Genomic DNA, 20186 nt, shown 5'->3' with positions numbered 1-20186 from the left:
ATCTCACAGAGCAAGACGAGGGGTGGCATCTGGAAGCAGGGCCGCCCGCACGACGTCCGCAGATGCCCCAGTGATTCCGCTGAGGAAAGGACGGCCTTAGATCAGTTCAGGAAAACTGGATAGCCACTCGGGATAAAAATAACCCGGGCTGGGGGTGGACGCAGCTCCGTGCCGCGCACCGGCCAGCACACACGAGCTCTGGGGTCCATCCCCAGCACCACACCGCGTGCACGTGCACATGTACACACGCATGTATGTGTGATACATACACACACGCACACCATGCATGCTCATCACATACTATTCACAAACACCAATTCAAAATTGATTATAGCCCAGCACCTGGCGTGGGGGCGCACGCTTGTAATCTCCGCACTTGGGAGGCGGAGACAGGAGGATCGCGCTGGTTTGGAGCCAGCCTCGCTGGCTTAAGAGACTCTGTTTCCACATAAAAATGTTAAAAAATAGGTCTGGGAGTGTAGCCCGTGGGAGTGTATACCGGAGGTAGAAGGGCTTCCAGGAACCCCAGTACCACCAAAAAAAAAAAAAAAGTATAAAAATAGGTCTGGGAGTGTAGCCCAGAGATAGAAGGGTTTCCAGGAACACCACACCAAAAATAAAATAAAATAAAATAAAATAAAATAAAATAAAATAAAAATAATTCTAGCCCCAAATTAAAACGTAAAACTATAGAACTGTGACCGCGGACAGTGATGTATGCCTGTAATGCCAGTACTTGGGAGGCTGAGACAGGAGGATCACAGGTTCCAGGCCAGCCTCAGCTACTTGGTGAGACCTGTTTCAATAAAATGGGCGGGGAGTGTAGCTTAGTGGTTATTGGGTTCAATTCCCAGTAACCACACACACACACACACACACACACACACACACACACACACACTCTTTCTCTCTCCCGTTTAGTATGGTGTGTGGTAACCATGAGCTACATGTGGGTGTTTAAATTTAAATTAGTTAAAATTCAGTTAGAATTGAGTTTCTGGCCACATTTCTGGGACACACTAGGTACATTCAGCTCGTGGCTCAGAGACGGTGGGTTCCCATCAACACAGAAAGTTCTGCTGGACAGAGATGCTACTCGCGTATAACAGACACGCCTGCGTAGGAGGGAGTTGCGTTTTAGCTTGCTGTTTGGGGCTTCCGTCTCTGGTGGCCAGGCCAGTTCCCCAGGCCTCTGGCAGCATGGCAGGACGCAGCATGTGGTCCGGGAGAGCCCTCAGTCAGCCAGGGAGCCAAGGGAGGGAGGAGCTGCGGCCCAGGGCCTCCTCTAGGCCACGCCCCGGTGCCCCCACCTCCGCGGCAGCCAGCTTCCAAAGCCCAGCACCTCCCCTCCCCACCCCTGCACCGGAACCAAGCCCTAGACACGTGGGCCTTGGGTGACCCTCAGTCCAAACCAAGGCAGCGGGCAACGGTGAGATCAGGGGACACCGTCCCAGCTTGAAGACATTTCTCAGGATGCAGGCAGCAAAATCCACAAAAGGAAGAATTACCAGACTGGATCTCATGAAACTCAATCCTCTGCACTTCCAAAGCCACGACTAAGCAAACAGCCAGGCCACCTGGGAGGGAATACTCATACTCCAGTACCTGGTGTCAGACTTGTGACAGGGTGCGTATATAACCCTTACAGCCCAGCCAGAAGGTAACCCAGGTTTGGGTTGTTGTTTTGGTTTGGTTTGGGGTGTTTTTGTTTTGGTTTTGGTACCAGGGATGGAACCCAGATGCATTCTACCTCTGAGCTACGTCCTCAGCCCGATTTTTTTATTCTTTATTTTGAAACAGGGTCTCACTGAGTTGCAAAGGGCCTCACTAAGTAGCTGAGGCTGTTCTCAAACTGTGATCCTCCTGTCTCAGCCTCACAAATGCTGGGGTTGCAGGTGTGCACCACCATGCCTGGTTCCAGTTTTTAAAATATGGAAGCCATTATTTATTTATTTACTTATTTATTTATTTATGGTACTGGGGATGGAACCTAGGGACTTTCTGCCTTTGGACTACACTCCCAGACCTATTTTTTTATATTTTATTTGGAAACAGGGTCTCACTAAATTGCTGAGAGCCTCACTAAGTAGCTGAGGCTGGCTTCAAACCTGTGTGATTTTCCTGTCTCAGCTTCCCAAACACTGGGATTACAAACGTGTACCACTACTTCCGGCTAACAATTTGTCCTCCCTTCCTTCCTTCATTCCTTTTTCTTTTCTTTCTTTTTTCCTTTCTTCTTTTGGCGGTATTAGAGATTGAATCCAGGGGCATTTTACCTCTGAGCTTCACCTCCAGTCCTATTTTTATTCTTTATTTTTGAAACAAGGCCTCACTAAGTAGCTGAGGTTGGCCATGAACCTGTGATCCTCCTGTCTCAGCCTCCTAAGTATTGGGATTACGCGCGTGTACCACTCTGCCTAGCTAATATGGGAATAATTTGAGTACACACTTACCAGATATACTCATGAGTAATGTGAACATGAAATATGCCTAATATCATAATTGCTGTCCTCGCGGAGTGAGGGGTCACATCACCCACGCTAGGAAGGCCAAGGCAGAACGCAGCCCAGGCCAAGTGCCGGCGAGGGCACGGCACAGTCATGGGGTTACAGCAGCGCGTCCTCTCTGGAGACCGTCATGCCAGAGCTGGGCGTGCGTCCCCCACGGGACCCACAGCCCGCCCTGGGCACCTGCCACGGGGCGTGGAACCATGCTCACACAGAAGCTCACGCTCACAGGGCTGCGCCGTTTCTATTTATAGTTGCTAAAACCTGGCAGCAACTCAGACGTGCATTCGGAAATGGAGGATAGAGACACGCGGCACATCCACGCCATGGAGACAGCTCAGAGGAACCGGAAGGACTATGGGGCAAGGCGCGGGCAGCAGGCTTTGGTGCCGGCCCGTGGCGGGGGAGGACGCTGGGAGGGGGTGGGGCCCGGGGCGATGGAGGTGCCCTGTGTCTGCCGTCAAGAGCTGTGTGCATTTGTTAGAGTGTGCGTGGCCGCATGCTTCCCCAGGCATGATTTATTGCCTGTGAATTGCACCTCAATAAAATTGAATTGTTAAAAGCCCTTTCCTCCCTCTCCTCCTGGGAGCGGTGCTGACTGAGCTGGGCACAAGGAAGAAGCAGGAGAAGCACCCTGAGAGGAAGGCAGAGACCCAGGGCGCCCGAGCCCAAGGCTGCGCCTGGGAGGTCTGGGTGGCGGGAGGTGAGCTGCAGCTGACGGCAAGTGCAGGTGTGCTGGCCCTGGGCTGGGAGGAGGACACAGCGCCCTGGGGCCCTGGGTTCAGGGTGCAGGTGTGGTGTGCTCCAGACACACGTCCTCCACCTCATCCTCCACGTGGAGACTGCTGCCCACCTCCTACAGCTCCGCCCTGGCCTCTAGGGCCCCAGGTTAGCCCACTCGGACGTTCCACGGGCAGTGATGGCCTCCACGACAGACCCGGTCCCAGGTGCTCACATCTGGGGGCTCCCACCTGCCCGTGGGAGCTGTTACCCCACTGTGGGCTGTGGGAGGGGTGTCCCATGCCCCACAGGACCTCGCCGCCCTCCATCTCTCCAGTCCTGGAGGTGAGGGCTTTGGCAGGCTCCCTTTTTTCTGCAGACCTGCCATGTGGACCACACTGTCCACACCAGCGTGGTGGAGGGAAAGGGCAGGTTCTTGCTGGGTGCGTCTGGCTCAGGCTTAGCTCCAGTGGGATGGTGCTGAGCAGTACACGACCCCAGCGGCTCCCCTGCTCCTGCGGCAGACACCTGCCTTGTGTGCACAGCACCTCAGGTCCTCTTACGTGACTGGACCTCCCCTCTCCATCGGGAGAGGCAGAGTTGCAGGGGGATGAGCCTCTCTCCCTGACTCCTCTCCCCTCTCCCTCCTTCTCCTCCATCGTGTGCTGCGGCGTGTGCTCTAGGCCCCTCCTCAGAGGTGCTCCTCCTTGTCCCCTTGCGGTCGGTCCACCCTGACTTCTGCTTCTTCTGGGGTGAGCATCCTGCCGCTTTGCTGAAAAGGTGGGCGCCCTTCCCAGCCTCAAGTGCAGCCCCCACTGCTGTTTTGGGGTGTCCTTCATAGATGGCATGGGATGGGTTTGCTTTTCTACACAACAGTGGTCCACCCATTCCTGACCCTGTGTCCCGGTCAGGACCTGCCCAGCTCCCTCCCCAGGACCCAAGTGAGGGAGGCTGGAGGGACTTGGGGGGGGGCTGCACCACCCCAGGGAGCACTCATGAGCCTCCCACAGGCCCCCCAGTGCTCAGAGCACCACAGGGCCACATCCGGGCTGTGAGGAGCCTGAGCCCCCAGGAGCGGGCTCTCGACCACCCACTCGCCGGCTGCAGGCCCAGGCAGGGGCCAGGAAAGGTGCTCCGCAGGGCCATCTGCCCTCTCAGGACACCTGCACACTCAGGCCTGCCCCGAGGGTGAGCGAGGCCCCTTCCTCAGCTCCGGGGAGGATGTCTGAGGGCTCCTTTGCTGATGGGACCCTTATTCATCCTTTCGCATAGGGCTGGTAGATCCAGGTTGTGACACTGCCATTAAACTCCAAGAGTTTACCAATGGGGGAGTGGGGTGAGGGGCCCCGAGCTCTTCCCGTGTTCTTTCTTACAACAGCATATGATTACTTCAGAGACTTAATTAGAAGAATTATAAGGCGGACCCATTAAGAATGAAAGAAATAGCTACCCAGAAGCAAAACCTGAAATAAGCCGTGCTTACTGAGTGTGCTCTACTGTGTGTTACCGTGTCCAGGGAGCTGGCTTTGTGCACGGCGCTGTTTACATCCAGTCCTCCAGTGATGGCTGGTACCCAGGTGAGCGCTAGACTCCTTACCCTACTTCACAGCCAGCCCTAGTCCCCGCAGGGCTGCGACAGAGCTCACCCAGGCTCCACAGCTGAGGAGGACACGTGGGCTTTGCTGCCTGAGGCGGCCAGCTGGTCCTGCATCCCTCCCGCCCCTCCTCCCAGGCGCACCTCCTGGCTCCCTCGCTGAGAATCTCCTGGAATGCAGTTCTGGGAGGGCAGGGACTGTGCCCTGGCCAGGTCCAGGGACCAGAGGAGGAGGTGCGTGCTGGAGAACAGGGAACAGGTACGGCGTGTGCCGAGGGACTGTGATGCGGGCTGCTCCTGACCTTCGCAACAGCATGCTGTTGACGGTTTCCTTAACCATCAAACCAGGAGGAGCCAGAGCCGGCCAAGTGGCCTCTTGTGCACGAGTGTCCTGCCACTAGGGGGCAGTGTGGCCACGCCGTTGGGAGCACTGTGCCCCAGGCGTTCTGTGGGATGGGGATACTGGAGCAGAGACCTGCTCCCCACCCCAATCCCCAGGGATACAGGAGTGTCCTGAAACAAGGGTCAACAAGCCACCACCCCACAGTGGCTCAGAAGAGGGAGACGGTCTGCTGGCCTAGCCCATGGTCTCAGCCCGCTTGGTGTGGCCCCCAGCCTCCCTGACCCAAGGCCCACCCTGATGCAGGCGTGTCTGTGGGCTGCTGGCAAGAGCCTGTCTGCCCCCTCTGCTCTGCGTCCCTGCTGGTTGGAGAGTGCTTCAGGACTCACACGGGTGCTGAGTCACTTTCACAGAAGCCCTGGCCCTGAAAGCCTTTCTTCCCCATGGATCCAAGAGGCCGGATTTCTCACATTCTGAAGTGCCTGTCCTGGTGCCTGAAGCTTCCCCTGCCTTGCCCAAAGACTCAGCCCTGAGGCGCGAACTCGCCTTCTGCCTGCTCACCAGGCAGCTGGTGAAGGCTCAGGACCACCGCCCTGGACACGGCCCCAGAGCTGGTGGCTGGGGTTTGGGCCTCCCTGCCCTGTGTGACTTCTCCCCAGGTGGGCCTCCACGACACGCTGCCCACGCCCGTCCCGCTGGCTAAGGGCGAAATGCTGCACATGTAAGGCCTGTCCAGGGCGCCCTGTTGTGGGGGCGCAGTGAGCCCAGGGAGGCTCCCTCCTCCTGCCGCCCTTGCTGGCATTGCGATTGTGTATTTATAAAACTCGTGGTAAGATATGCAGAGTATAACACTCATGATTTTCACATTCTCAGTGCACAGTGGAGCGGCATGAAGCCTTCACACTGGGGCCAGCCCTCGCCCCGCCTGGTTCCAGGTCCTCCTGCCTTCCCAGCCCGGAGCCCATCCTCACGAGTGTGGACTCCCAGCGCCTCCCCAGAGCCGGCCCGTCCACTCCGCTCCTGCTTCCTGCCCTGGATCCCAAGCAGGAGCAGGTGGTGTTTGTCCTTCAGGCTGGGTGCGCCCTTAGGCCAGGTCCTTGGAGCCCACCCCTCCTGCAGCAAGCTGGGTATCTCCATCCACTGTGAGGCCCAGCCCTGTTCCATGACCCGAGGCCTTGGCCGTGGGCCCCTTTGGCTATTGCTAGTAACACTGGGACTTGTAATTTGTCGCCGACTAATCTCAGTTGGGTCGTTATTGTCAGCTCCCGGTCAAATCCTCAGAAAGATGGGGCAAAAGGCAGGTGGAGTTCTGCAGAAAACTATCTGCAGCGATTCCTTCCCCTCTATGAATTCCCTAAGTTTTTAGGTACGGCGCTTGGGAAAGAATCTGAGGTGGACAAAGGCTTCTTGAGCCAATGACAATTTATTACAGGAACCCAGAGAAAATTTATACCCTTCACCAGTGAGATTAATAATAGGAGAAAAAAGAAAGGGAAGGGGGGCAATCACAGCAAAACAATAGTAAATTACATATAAACAAAGTAAATGACTAGTCCAGCATTTAGGAGATAAGCTCCGGATCTTTCTTCCGATATTGCAGCAGGGCAGGTCCAAAGGCAAATTCCAAAGGCAATACAGGCACGCCCAAGGCCCAGGGCTTGGAGAATACGCCTTCTCATGGAGTCTTCTTTTGCTTTCTTTTTTGAAGTTTCCATCTATATCCATATGACAAGCATGGGGAGATGTGGCGGTCCAGGGAGATGCGATGGGAGTCTCTCAGATCTCATCCGCTTTGCCTTCTGAAGTCTGAAAGCTTACAAAAACTCACAACACAGCTTGGCAAATAAGACACCACAAATAACACTGTGAAGTTCTTGGATTTAGTTGTCAGATGTATTTCCTTAACTGCCCCTATCACAAACCCTCTGCAACCTGCTTCTAACTTTCTAATTCCTTTCTTTCCCAGTCGGGACATTCTTATGATAAGCTCTTCTTCATGAAAAAGTGCTTTCTTACTCTTACGGTATTTCCTTTCCTTCATACATATATATTTAGAATATCTGTCCTTTATTTTGTCATTTTCATTTCTAGCCATGCGGCATTCTCCCTGTTTCGGGGAACGCTCACACTGGGCGTGAAGGTCAACAATCTTTCTCCTTGGCTCTATTGTATTTTGGCAACTAAGTTGTTCATCAACTAAATTGCTTCGAAGTCACACACAAAATTTTATCTTCTCTGTCTCTAGGCAGGATCTCAAGGGTAAACAAAGTTTCCTTAAACTGAGCTATCGGTTACCGGAGTTAATAGCTTAACCTAGTGATAGGAGTGAGGAGTTAATAGCTTAACCTAGTGATAGGAGTGAGGATCGGAGACCCTTTGTGATTGCTGCAGCTGGAATGCTTATCACAGCATCTGAGTTCTGGCCAGTTTTTTCCTTACTATTGAGCAAAGCCAAGGACGTTTAGACAAATTATTAGAGAGTTTATTTCCACGGACTCAATTTCTATTTGTAGTCCTAATTTCACATCACTGGAGCAATTCGTGTAGAAAGTTAAAGGAAATATTAATAGTCATGAAGGGTAAAAGTGGGGGATATTTTGGCCAGAGACGATACTCTTTCTCGGGGCTTTTTGCCGATTAACTATGTGGAGTGGGAGGTCTCAACACATAGATGCCAAGGCAGCAGGATGTCTTGGCAGTAATTATTGCTGTTGTAGCTTAGAGGTGAGAATTTTTCTTAGTGTCGGGAGTTTTACTATTTAATTTTACTTTATATTGATTGTTTGATGCTGGAGATTGAACCCAGGGGTATGTTCTACCTCTTAGCTACACCCCAGCCCTATTTTATTTTATTTGTTTATTTATTTATTTTGCAGTACTGGGGATTGAACCCAGGAGCATTCTATCTCTGAGCTACTCCCCACACTCCTATTTCTTATTCTTTATTTTGAAACAGGGTCTCACTAAGTAGCTGAGGCTGTCCACGAACCCAGATCCTCCTGTGTCCGCCTCCCAAGTACTGGGATTACAAGCGTGTGCCACCACACCCGGCTGCTTTCATTTTAAACTTACTGTCCAGATCTACCCACTTCTGGTCTTATGCCTGGCTTCATGCTTTTGTAGTAAGCTGCTGGACTCAGCTATACCCCCGAGCCTTTTCCTTATTTTTATTTTTTTTTTAAACAGGATTTAAGTTGCCGCACACCGGCCTCACACTTGTGATCTTCCTGCCTCAGCCTCCCGAGTCCTGGGATCACAGGCGTGCACCTGTGTCCTGTCCGTGTCGACCCAGGGCTGCACCTGGTTCGTTTCCAACTTTTTGGCAGTGACATCACTTCCGCCGTGGCTCTGGAACTTGCTTTTCTTTTGTGCTTTTTGGGTTTGATGTTGAGATGGACCCTTGTGAGGTTGTGGCCACCAGGGGGCAGGAGACTCCAGGGATGCTTGGTGGCAAGCCGGCCGTGCTGGGAGCCCGTGGTCAGAAGTGAGCCTGGACTGGGGGGCCAGGGCAGCAGGCACAGGTCCTAGCTGGGGGCCAGAGCATGGGGGGGGGCTGAGATGTGTCGCCCCACGCCTCCTGTTGAGCCGGCCCTGTTCCAGGGGCAGGAGGTGTGGCACAGAGGACTCAGCAGGGCAATCCCCTGCTGCTGAGGGCTGCCGAGGTCCTCCAAGGTACATCCCTTGCCGCACCGCCTTGCCAGCTGCTGCCTGCTCCCACTGGCCGTCACTGGGAAGCGGTTCTGTAGCTGGCAGTGCTGGCCGAGGCAAGGCCCCAGCCACAGGGTCACTGAGGAGGGAGCTGAGCCGCTGTGGGCATGGGGCACTCTGTCCACAGAGGGGTCAGCGGGTGATGGCACAGCCTAAGAGCCTCAGCAGGTTCTGTAGGGAGACACCGGGCCCATGACCCCTGGGACCCTCGCCCACGCTTCCGGCTCTGCCCAGGCCTCAGGACGATGGACAGTGGACCATGTGCAGCCCAAGCACAAGTGCCCACCTGGGTCCAGGACACGGAGCCTGGGGCTGGAGGTCCTGCCCACCCTGGTCAGGCCAGGGCCAGGCCAGGGTACAGGGGCCAGGCAGGGGTCAGTGTGAGGTTCAGGGCCACTGTGTTCTCCAAAGGTCACAGGTCATGGGTCAAAGCTGTGAATAAGGCAGTAGCTGGGGTCAAAGGCTCACAGATCTGGAAAAAGGGTGTGGGCAGCCACTGACAGCTCCCCTGGGCCCTGAGGACACACCCATGCGGAGGCCGAGAGGACGCCTGGCCGGTCCCCAGGTGCGGCCCTCGGGCATTCAGCAGTGGGGCACCGTCCCCCAGGCCTGACGGTCCCGGGAAGAGGCGGGCCTGGACCTGGACGGCAGGCCCGAGGCCACAGGAGGAGGTGCAGGGCAGGCAGGCTGGCTCTCCTCTCCCGTGTGGCCTCTGTCTCCGCCCTGCTTCCAACCTGTGAAGAGAAGCCGGAAGCCTGAGATTCTCATGTGAAAACCCTGACTTCTTAACTAATTAAGATTTTAAAATTAGTTCAAACTAATTAAAATTGATTAAATTTGTACCAATTAAAACTAATTGAATTCTTTCCAAAACACGGCACAGACTAAGCACCCAACTCCAGGCTGGCTGCTGGCGCTGCTGGGAGAGGCGGGAGGGCGGGAGGGCTCAGGTGCTGCCCCCTCCCCCAGCCTGGACTGCAGATGGCGGTGGAGGGGCGGGCCTCTCCGGTGTCCCCAGCACCATGGCTGCTGGTGCTGCTGCTGGTGCTGCTGGGAGAGGCGGGAGGGCAGAAGGGCTCAGCCTGGACTGTGCAGATGGCGGTGGAGGGGTGGGTGGGGTGCGGTGGACCTCGCCGGTGTCCCCGGCACCGTGGCTGGTTGCCCACGTGGTCCTCCTTTCCTCGTGGGCATGTGCTCTCCAGGCCCCACTTCTCCAAGTAGCCCCGGCCCAGCCCAGCCCACCTGGCCGCTGCCCCATGCCACCGGGCACCCGGCCCCTGGGGCTGGGCTGACATGCCTGCCTACATGCCAGCCCCCTGCTTGGGGTATCAGCTTCCGGAGGCTGCCCAGGGGAGGCAGGAGGGAGCAAAGGGCTGGACCCGTCAGTGGGAAGGGACTTTGGGCAGAGAACGCACAGCCAGGGCCCTGCAGCGGGCAGTGTGGGACATACCATCGGCCATGCCAGACCTTGGCCTCGCTGGCCACACGCCCGTGGCTGTCTGTGTTGCTCCGGCCACACGCTGGAGGCTTCTCACACGCTCTGGGGAGCCAGGTCTCCTTTGTCCCCTCAGTGCCCGCCTGGCCCCGAGCCCCAGCCTTGCTCAGGAGCAGTGGGGCTGGAGCAGAGACCTGAGGGACCGAGGATGGATCTGAGTGGGAGACCAGGATGGAGAGAGGTTGCAGGACCACGTCCTCGGCCTGGGCGTAGGTCCAGATGGAGCGGGCTGTGCCCCTCACCTCAGGGGACCAATCCTGTCTCAGCAGGGGCAGGTGGGCGGCAGGTGGGGACAGGCAGGCTGTGGGATGGAGCAGCAGGCCAGGGTGGCAGTGTTCTTGGGAGGTGCCAGGGTCCTAATAAGAGCCGTCTTCACTCCTCATAGACCCTGCGCCTCTCAGGGACCGACTGGCTGCTGCGGGATCCGAAGGCCCTCTGGGGACAAGAGGGAGGAGCTTGTGCCAGTCGGGGCGGCTCCCTCTGCTTAATTAAGAAAGCACACACACCCTGCAAGAGCAGCTGGCCCCGGGAGGACAGAGGACGCGGGCGTGAATGGCCGCTGCGGCTCTTGGACTGCGGCCCCAAGAACTGCTGGTGGGAGCGAGTGGCTCCTCAGACAACGCGACTGCCAAGCTGCCAGGCTGGGACACTTTTAGGTCCTGTTTTCAAAGTCGGGCTGTGCAGAGGGTTGGACTTTTTGTGTGCTTTTGTTTGTGGTCCTGGGGATTGAACTCGCAGGCACTCTGCAACTGAGCTATGCCCTTTTCATTTTGAGGCAAGGTCTCCCTAAGTTGGCATGCACTGGCCTCGATCCTGCTATCCTCCTGCCTCAGCCCCCCAAATACTGGGAGCTCAGGTGTGCACACCACACCTCACTTGAGCCGGACACTTGGGCGGTGTGGCACTCTGGTTCCCAGCCTGCCTTGGGGTCGGAGGTTGGAGGGGGATTCTAAAAGCCCACCCAGACAGCCCACACTGTCTGGAGCCCACACTGCAGACGGTGCCCTGAGTGGACAAGATCCCCATTTCTCAAGATGAGGGGGCTCCCCAGCCCATCACGGGGTCCCTGTGGCTTGGCCTTTGACCTTGGCCGTGAGGGAGCCAGCCACACACTTCAGGTGCCCGCAGTGTAGACTAGACTGTTTCCCTTGCTCCAGCGAGTCCCACGGCGGAAGTGACCCAGGGACCCTGCACAGCCTTCTGCACAGACCTCGAGGCCTGGCCACGCAGCTGCCCCCAGGTGAGGTCCACCTCCATCACGCTGCAGCAGGAGGTGACCTCAGGATGCTCCGACCCTGCTGTCAGAGTGCAGCACGTGAGTCCTGTGGGCCCCAGGGGGAGGGTCCAGCGTCTGCCCACCCGCCTGCTGCTCCTCCTGGGCAGAGGAGGGGCTGCCTGGGGCTCCAAGAAGCCTTGGGGTCAAAGGGCAGGACATGGGTGGGGCTAAGCCTTGTTGGCACCCTGGACTGAGGCCTGTCTGCGGGGGCTGGGTCAGGACAGCTCCAAGTGCAGAGGCCCAGAGATGAAGCTGGTTAAAAAGGGACACAGAGCCAGGCGTGGTGGCCCACGCTTGTCATCCCAGCATTTGGGAGGCTGAGACAGGAGGATCGTGGTTCGCGGCCAGCCTCAGCTACTACTTAGTGAGGCCCTTTGCAACTCAGAGAGATCCTGTTTCAAAATAACAAATAAAAAATAAGGCTGGGGGTGTATCTTGGAAGTAGAATGCCCCTGGTTTCCATACCCAGTACTGTTAAAAAAGAGAGAGAGAGAGAGAGAGAGAGAGAGAGAGAGAGAGAGAGAGACGCACACAGATGCTTGTCCACATGAGACTCAAAGCGCACACAGGGCGTGTACACGTGCCATGGTAGGATCGCAGCTCATTTGAGGAGGAACAGCTGTTTCAGGAGCCTTAGGGAGGGAGAAGGGTGGTAGAGGGAAGGCAGTGATGACAGGGATCACGAGGAATAAGAGACAGTTACATTCAGAGTTCACAAGACTTAGAAAAACAAAATCCAGATGAATACGCTTTAAGGTTAAAGTCAATAGCTATGAAACTGGGGATGCCAAAGGCTGACATCGTAACAACCATTAGACGCTCTAACGTTCACCTTAACAACATCTTTGGTGGCAATGTACCACAAGACCATGGGAGACAGCTCAGGCAGCCGAAGGGTCGTTGTCCTGGCCTGTGGCTGTGCTCACACATGTCGGCAAACACCTGTGGGTGGAGTGCCTCGGTGCAGCAAGAGGGCCTAGATGCACACACCTGGAGAACCGGCCAGGACATAAAACACAGCTGCTCAAAATACGGCCTTAGGCCGGGCGTGGTGGCGCACGCTTGTAATCCCAGCACTTGGGAGGCTGAGACAGGAGGATTGCACAGGTTTGAAGCCAGCCTCAGCTACTTAGTGAGGTTCTCAGCAACTTAGTGAGACCCTGTTTCCAAATAAAGTATAAAATAGGTCTGGGAGTTTAGCTCAGAGGTAGAAGGCCTCTAGGTTCTACCCCCAGTACCACCAAAAAAAAAAAAAAAAAAAATCACAAGCATGCAGCATTTTGATGAGCCGATTTGAGAGGGATTCTTGAAAATTTACCAATTTATTCATGTTGTTTTTAAAAGTCTGATTTACTGGGTAGGTAGTATATTTGCATAATTTAAATGTAAAAATCACAAAAGGTTATGTAATAAAATCTCCCGGCCATCTAGTCTCCCAGCAGGCACCATTTGCCAGTCTTCAGCCCCCAGGCCCACGGGGAGGCACACAGACAGTCGCTCTCCCAGATGCAGAGACGAGGCTCCGCACCTTGCTTGCACTTCTTGGGAATGGTTTCAAATCACACACAAGACCTTCTCTGTTGTTTCTAATATCACCAAAGGACTAATCACCCTGAATATTCATCGTTTCACTGACACACCAGGATGTTTATAAGGCAAACATCGCTAGACACGTGGTTTGCTGTCAGAGGCCCACTGCTGCCATGCAGAAGTTAATTTTAGCCATAACAGCCAAATCTGGAGACAATGAGGGGCCCATAGCCCCTGCTGCGTGCCCCAGGTGAGAACACCTGTGCCCCAACCCAGCTCCACAGAGGCAGGTACATGGCAACCACCGGGCACCTGGGGTCAGAAACACAGGGAGAAGCACAGGAGACAGCGCTTCACACCTGGCCCTTGGGTCAGGGTGCGTGGCCAGCGGGCAGGTGGGGAGCCCTGGGGTTGCGGCTGCCAAGACACTTCGGGAGCCTGTCCTGGCACAGAAGGGGACACTGTAGCCCAGTGACTCCTGAGGACGCCCCTTCCCAGGGCTTCACAGGAAGGGGGGGCAGAGGAACCAGGAGAAAAAGGAAAGGGAATACATTCTTGAACCTAACCCCTGGCCCAGGCCACGTCTCTTGGGCGTGCTCCTGGGCAGGGATCCATCATGGAGGCGCAGGAGGAGAGAAGCTCAAGGGAGAGCAGTGCACAGCGCCGCACACGGCCTCAGACAACCAGGACTGAGCCACGGCAGGAGCAGCGACCTCGAGATCTGCGCAGGGCTCGCTGGGGCACGGCCGAGTGACCACGAGGGCCTACGCCGCGCCTCGCTCAGGGCCTAGAGCACCGCAGACTCTGCCAGAGTTACACGTGCAAGTCCTGACACAGAGCACCGCGCGGGCCCCCATAGCTGGCCCTGGGGACATGGAGACAAGCGTGGGCACTGCGGGATGTGGGGCTGAGCCCTGTGTGGAGAGGAGAACCTTCAAAATGCTCAGCAGAACACACACACACACACACACACACACACACACACACACACCACGGCATGCGTGCACACACATGCGCAGCCCCACCACACAGGCATCTTAAAGGAAGCCCCAAGAGCTATTGAAGACTCGGAGTGGCCTCAGGGAGGCTTCCAAAGGCCGCCAAGAGTGACAGAGCCTGGGCTCGTGTGCCACGGGGACAGCTAGGGACTAGGTGAACACGAAACAGCTCCCTCAGAGCTGGATGCCAGGCAGTGCGGCGCTGAGGTGGAACTCCAGAACAGAGCTCTAGGGCATGGACAGGAGTCCAGGTGTCCTCTACAAACAGGTAAAGCACGATGTCCAACATCCAACCGAAAGCTGGCAGGCACACAGGAAAATGGAATGCAAAACGAGGGGGAATCGGCCAATAGAAAGACCCAAAGAGGCCTCCAAAGGCAGGTCTAGCAGACACACACATTGTGGAAATGACGGTAACTCTCCTGATGTTCAGGGAGGGGAGAATGCCATGGCAAGAGCTGTACTAAAGAGGAGAACGGCCCCTCCAGGGACAGAGCTGCCACCTCGAGGGAGGCCCCGTGGGGGACGCCAGCGGCCCAGACCACAGGAGAGGGCTGTGAACTCAAACACGCAGCAACAGAGACCGCGTGGAGTGAGACAGAGAACACACTAAGAACTGGAGCAAGTGTCAGTGAGCGGTGGGACAACTCACAGCACCTGACATGCCGTCCAAATCCTCAAGGTGTATGAATGGGTGAAACTGACGTCAGAACAGGAGCCCCAGACCAAGAGCCTGCTGACCCCAAGAACCTCCCGGCCCCAAGAACCTCCCAACCCCAACAACCTCCTGACCTCAAGAACCTCCTGACCCCAAGAACCTCCTGACCTCAAGAACCTCCAGACCCCAAGAACCTCCCGACCCCAAGAACCTCCCGACCCCAAGAACCTCCCGACCCCAAGAACCTCCAGACCCCAAGAGCCTCCCGACCTCAAGAGCCTCCCGACCCCAAGAACCTCCCGACCCCAAGAGCCTCCCGGCCCCAAGAACCTCCTGACCCCAAGAACCTCCCGACCCCAAGAACCTCCAGACCCCAAGAGCAAGAAGCATTACACCAAGCACAGCATATGCTGCTCACGACTAGCAACAAAGAAAAGTCCTAACCAGCCACAGAGAGACGAAGATAAGAATAGCAGTGGATCACTCATCGGAAACAATGCCTGCGGGAGGGCTGGCGGCCCCATCTTTAAGGTATCAAGAGACAAAAACTCTCAACCTAGAATTCAAAAAAATTTCTAAAACATGGAGATGAAAGACTTTTTTCAACACAGAAAGACCGTGTCAACTGCACCATGAGAAGTCCTTCCAGCAAAGAGAACCTCAACATGCCCCAAGGAGAGGAAAGCATCATGAATGGAAAATATACAGGTACATTTTAAACTTATTTGAAAACTCCATTTAAAAGACAACTAAGTACCTAACGCAAAAATTAAAAAACAAGACAAAACAAACAAACACGAATGTCGTGTTGTTACGGTTTGGTATCTTACAATGCCTCCTCAAACGCTCATGTGTTGGCAGTGTGTCTCCACCAAGGTTCAGAGGTGGGCGTGGCCTTGGGGCCACACATGTCCCTGCCCCCCCACTCTGTTTATGTTTGCCACGATTTGAGAGCAACTTCTCTCTGCTGTGCACCCTGCTGCTGTGGCTCCTGACTTGGTGTCAGTCAACTATGGACTAAACTTTTGAAACCATGAGTCAAATAAAGCTTTCCTCCTCTAAGCTGTTTTTATCAGGTGTTTTGGCTACATCAACAATAAAACTGACTACAAAACAGGTCATATGGTTTATCACATATATAGAAGTAAAACATAGGACAACAATAGCAACAGTGTCACAGTGCTAAGTTGAGGATAGATAATATAAAGTATCCCAAATAGAAAAAAACAAGAGTTACAGCTAATAAGCCAACCAGGAAGTTAAATGAAATTAAAAACTCAATCCCACAGAAGGCAGAAATGGGGGGGGGGGAGTGGGACAAATATAAGAGGAATTATCAAAATGATAAATTTAAACCCAGCCACACTGATCATCACACTGATGTTTTAATAGCCCAACCACCAGGGCAGGAATCATAAGACTGAGTGAGAAAGCAAGACCCAATCATGTGCTGCTGAGAGGAAAAGCTCTTCAAAGATACAAGCAGGTTAAACATAAAAGGATAGAAAATGTATACCATGATAACACCACCAAAAGGCAGCCAGGGGAACTACTGCAAGACCAAAATAGATACCAGAGCAAGAAACATCATAAGAACCAAAAAGGATTATTTCATAATAGTAGATGGGTCAATTCATGATGAGAACTTAATTCTAAACATTTATGCACCTGATAACAAAGCTTCAAAACACTTTAAGCACAAACTGCAAGGAGCATAAGTAGAAATGAACAAACCAACAATTATAGTCAGAGATTATAATACACTATCTCAATAACTGGAAACACTTCTACCTCCGGGTTACACTCCCAGACCTATTTTTATATTTTTATTTGGAAACAGGGTCTTTTTTTTTTTTTTTTTTGGTGGTACTGGGGGTGGAATACAGGGACTTTCTACCTCCAGGCTATACTCCCAGACCTATTTTATATTTTATTTGGAAACAGGGTCTCACTGAGTTGCCGAGAGCCTCACTAAGTAGCTGAGGCTGGCTTTAAACCCATGCGATCCTCCTGTCTCAGCCTCCCAAGCACTGGGATTACAAGCGTGCACCACCACGCCCAGTGGAAACAGGGTCTCTTAAGCCAGCGTGGCTGGCTTTGAACCTGCACAATCCTCCTGTCTTCGCCTCCCAAGCGCGGGGATTACAAGCGTGCGCTACCACACCTGGCTGATGCAAAAATTTTTAAACAAATGTTAAAATTGTGCCCAACTTATAAGAAGGATTAAGCCGGGCGTGGTGGCGCACACTTGTAATCCCCGCGCTTGGGAGGCTGAGACAGGAAAATCACACAGGTTCGAAGCCAGCCTCAGCTACTTAGTGAGGCTTTCAGCAACTTAAGTGAGACCCTGTTTCCAAATAAAATATAAAATAGGTCTGGGAGTATAGCCCAGAGGTAGAAAGCCTCTGGTTCCACCTCCAGTACCACCAAAAAAAAAAAAAAAAAGGAGGATTATGTATGGCCTAATTGAATTTATCCCAGGAATGCAAAGATGGTTTAACATTTGAAAATCAATCAATTTAATTTAAAATACATAAGCAAATATTACATGATTAACTTACTGATGAATCTTCAGTGCATACTGCCCAAGATGTCAGTGTGTGCCTCCAGGATATGACATTCTGGGACATACAGAACTGTCATGATGGTGAGGAGATTCATAGCCAAGAGTGTGCGGTAGCGCACGGCGGGGTTTCAGGCGAGGCATTCTGTGTGGTGCTGTAATAGCGTAACACCATGCATTCACCAAAAACTCACGGGACATCAGAGCAGAGCACACTTCATTCCAGGCAAGTTTTAAAATTATTAGGAGATTGGGGGAACTCAGGATGGAGGCCGGAATGTGACAACCCATCTAACAGAGTTACGGTTTGCATCTGAGATGTCCCCCAGAGCCTCATGTGCTTACAGCCACATCCAGAGGTGAGACTTTCAGGAAGTGATTGGATCACAAGGGCTCTGACCTCACCTGTGAGTTGACCCATTGATGGGTTTATAATGTGGATGGATTACTGTGAGGTGGGACCTAGACGGAGCTGGAAGGGTTTATCTTCTCCTTGCTCTCTCCCTCTTTCCCCTTCCTTCTCTCGGCTTCCTGGCTGCCATGAGCAGAGCAGCTCTCCTTGGCCACACCCTCCACCATGATGCTCTGCCTCATCTCAGGCCCAGAGTGACGGAGATGACCAACGGGCACGTGATGTGGGCTAGACCCGGGCAGGAGGAGCCCCACGCTCCAAGGTACCAAGGCAGTCCAGAGGACAAAGCGCCCCAGGGGAGGGTAGCAGGTTTTGCTGCTGTAAACACCCACAGAGGCTGAGCCATCGGGTAGATGGCATGCTGGTGCACACAGCCCACATTGGCACCAAGGACCCCCACCAGCACACACCAGCAGACACTGCCCTTGAGAAAACTGCCTTCCATCGGATCTCGTTACTGGGCAAACAGCCTGACTTGAGTAAGGTGGACTTTTTAAGACAAACGCGTCTTCTGAGTGTTTCTGAATGCGGTAAGTTTAAACAGCAGTGCGCTGTGGTTGGCTCCTCCTGCGCTGGCGGGGTGGAAGCCCGCCCCACGCCGCCCCACGCCGGCAGGAGGGCAGGAGGGCACAGCCCGCAGGGCGGTCTCAATGCGGGTGACCAGATTCGGTCCCCAGCGTGCAGGTGGAAATTTCCAGAGCCTTTTCCCCTTCGTCACGTCTTTAAATTTTCAAATGGGCCTTGTCTTGCCCAGCTGCCAGGCTAACGTGGCTGCCAAGGCGGCGAAAGCTGCCAAGCTCCCGGGGGAGGCTCTTTATCTCCAGTGCAAAACAGGCCCCACTCCATCCGCCGCGCTCCAGACGTCCAGGGCGGGAGCCGGGCCTGGCCGCCCGATCCCATCGCAGCTTCCTTCATGCTAATCAGATTGCGGGCCTGCATGTTCCTGCCAGAAGGCCGCAGACGCTGGACCTGGGCCTAGGAGGGCGCCCCGCCCCTGCTCGGGCGTCTGAACTCGGGCAAGCTCAGAGTCTGTGCTGATGAACTCAGTTTGGGGTGGAATGGGGTGACCTTGAGGACATGGCTCGCTCTCCCCTGCCCGCAGTCAGCCTGCTCCCTTCTCCACTACCTGTCCAGGGCTTCAGGGCTTTTCAAGCCTTAAGTCTGTGATTTTATAAAATTAAACACAGAAAAGATGTGTGTTTGCTGCTGCATGGAAGTACCATGAACCCCAGGCCCCGCAGGCTTGCTTCTAGGGGAATAGGCATGGGGCTCCCGCCGAACAGCACCACGGGCCAGAGGCCAAAGGTCAGCCAGTGGCACAGGCAGAATGGCAGGCTGGGGGACTTTGAGTGCAGGCAGGAGGCCCAGCCAGCACTCAGGGCGAGGTCGGAGGATGGGAGCTGAGGGGGAGGGAGGCTCTGGAAGCCCCTGAGAACGGCCTCCCGTGGAGCCTTGTTCTTGTTTAGAGAGGGGGCTGTGGGGAATCCGATCTTCTGATCCACCCCCCACCTCTGTAACTGCCCCCATCGTGACTGGGCGACCCCCAGCAGCCATGCTGGACACTTGACCCTCCCGACTGACCCACTGCCCTGAGGACCTGAAGCCAGAGGGCCAGCAGGCCAGCCCCACCATCAGGGCCGTTTCCTGCGGGTGTGTGGAAGTCTAGAAGATAAGCTCTCTTCTTGGATGGCCTGGGGTTGGGAGTGAAGCCTGCATCTGCTGCAGCTATTTCCATACTCTGAAGAAAGCTACCCTCGGGATGGGACGGTGCGTGGGTCCGGTGTAGCCCAGCTCTGTGGAGAGGGGTGGCTGGCACCTGGATCGCATCACACCTGAGCCTGCCCTCTCCTGGACGCTCCAGTGTCAAGAGTCAACATGAAGAAATGCCTGGGAGCCAGGCGTAGTGGGCACCCTTGTAATCCTCGTACTTGGGAGGCCGAGACAGGAGGATCACAGGTTCCCGGCCAGCCTCAGCTGCTTAGTGAGGCTCTCCCTGTCTTAGTGAGACCCTGTTTCCAAATAAAAACATAAAACAGGGCTGGGGGTGTAGCTTGGAGGTAGGATGCCCCAATTCAACTCCAGTACTGCAAAAAAAAAATGCATGGGGTTACTTTCTTTTGGGTCCCCTCCCCCCAGGTGTGGGAGCTGTTTTTGTCTTCTGTCTTTCCCAACTTAAACTTTCATATTTCTATATATAAAAAAAGAAATGCCTGTTTAACCCAGCTTGAGTGGTGCATCTTTGAGACTTGGAGGATTCCTCTGATTCCAGCCTGGGCAAGACCCTGGGTGGCTAGGGTTGACTGACCCAGGTTCCTGGCCACTCCTCATAGTATGAGGACACAGCGCCCGTCCCGCTGGGCGCCCCTGTGCCAGGCGCCGTCCTCA

Source organism: Muscardinus avellanarius (genome assembly GCF_963383645.1).
Source record: "Muscardinus avellanarius genome assembly, chromosome: 5".
NCBI lineage: Eukaryota > Metazoa > Chordata > Mammalia > Rodentia > Gliridae > Muscardinus > Muscardinus avellanarius.
This window is presented reverse-complemented; position numbering follows the sequence as displayed.